Here is a 2,130-nt window from a genome sequence, read left to right on the forward strand (position 1 = left end):
CAATCTTCGCTTAGTCTTCACTGTAGTATCCATGTCACATCATCAATGACAACCTTGACCTCTTATAAGGTGTCATCACTGCTCTTTATGTCACCCAAACATAATCTTCAAGGTCACCTCATAATGGATTCAATGCATCAATGCATCCAATAGTATCTCCAAGACCATCTTCTACAAGTCTTTCAATTATCTTCAAGTATCCTTCAAGGTGTCTTCAATAGGAAACTCAAGTTCTGCACCAAACAAATCTTCAAGTGCTTCACAATTTCCAATTCTAAGCCTCTTCAAGGACTTCTTCAATATGTATACAATGTTTTCAATCACTCCTTCAACGAGTATAAAATTCTAATGCTCAAAGGCTCTTTTCTCTCCACAAGTCCTCAAAGAATCAATTCTTAGGGCCTACAAAATCTTCTCCAAATCCTCTCCAAGGATAGAGGTCTGCTTCAATAATTTTGGTAGGAGTCTTCAATGCTCTTCATGTCACATCAATATTCTACAAAAGAACTACTCCATTAGGCCTTCAATATATTCTTAAAGATGCGATGTTAATGGTACTTCAACAAGTCTTCTAATGATGCTCCAAAGTGTCACAAAGGATAGCCCAATCTTAGTTTAAAAGAGGTTTGAAGTATATTAGTCTTGTGATTCGAGCTCACATTTCAAGCCTCTAATTCAAAACTTTGAATAAGGTTTGTCCACGAAGTTTGAAGGTTAAATTCCACCATGAATATCCAATACAAGTGTGCTTACCATAGGTTTGTTGTCTGAGGTCTTCAAATGTTATTTCCCACAAGCCTTATAGTCTTACCAAGCTTGTTTTTCTTTTAATTTTGGTCCGAGCCTTCAACAGGTGTTAAATATTATATGTTTGAAGTCACCAGTATCACCACGGGTCTGAGGTGAGGGAGTTCTTTCACAAGAAAGTTGTCCAAGTTGTAGTGTAATTTTTCCACTGGGTTTTTGTCAAGTTAAGTTGTGATACCACTGATATGTTGGAATCTTTAATATTGTTGTTCGAATCTTTAAGCTTGTTGTCATAATCTTCAATATGGATTCAATGGTTATTGTCGCGCTTCCATAGTTCACTATGTTACTAACCCAAGTCTTTGATTGTGAACATAGATTCTACAGTCCAAATTTGTAGTTTCGGAAAATATCTTTGTGTCTCTGTCTCTATAAATTCCAAATATCCAACCAAACAATTTAATTTTTCTGTGAGATGTAAGGTCTTATTTTAAATTTTTTCTCGCTCTCCTATCACACTTGCTACATGGTTCACCATCAATGAGTTCAAATGACTTTTATTTATACATTTTGTCACTCTTCAAGAGACATGTCCATTGGTTTTTAAAGATGAGTCGAGAAGGAGTATTTGGAAGGAGGAAGTTGACATGTCAAGAGAAAGATATTTAAATATGTAAACTTGGTGTCCTTTTTGGGCATGGAATCCCCCCACAGCATGTTTTGGGGCTTAAAGCCCAAGTTTTGGTCAAATGCATTGTAAGACTCTACGAATTACGGGCGCGGAGCGCTAAGTATAGGATGAGTCATAGGGTTGTTCTCCCTAGGTATTGTAAAGTAATGTAATGTTATGTCAGCCTACCCATGGTCCATGGACCATGGGATTGTATAACTAGAGCGAGGCTCTAAGTTATAAATATAGTGAATTGGAGAGATAGATGAATATGCATGGTTCGAGCATAGAGTAAGAGTCTAAGTGTATTGGTTCGTAGTAGTAGGAAGAGGCTCTGCAGCTGAGTGCGCAGGGCGGTGTCAAGTATGTAATCTTAATTGAAGAATTATAAAGAGAAGTTGATTCCAATTTCTGTGTATCTGCTTATGTATTTCCTTCTTTACATTTATACTATTTTGTTTATCGCGCGCACTGATATGATTGTTGGATATGCTATTAATTATCACTAGTCTTATACAAATAAGTTGAGTTATCACGTAATAACAGATTAAATAGCAAGGAACTTGGGTATAATATGGGTCACGTCTCGAGTAGAGATGTGTGGAAGAAGCATCAAATGTTGCGAGGGACTAACAGGTGCACATAGTGACGTGCGCGCAGGGTCAAACGCGGACCTCCAGAAGCTCATCAGACATCCCTAGGGTGTGGAAACC

Source organism: Pinus tabuliformis, chromosome 1_2 (assembly GCF_031772625.1).
Source record: "Pinus tabuliformis cultivar Carrire ecotype Pingquan chromosome 1_2, CPIR1, whole genome shotgun sequence".
Classification (NCBI taxonomy): Eukaryota; Viridiplantae; Streptophyta; class Pinopsida; order Pinales; family Pinaceae; genus Pinus; species Pinus tabuliformis.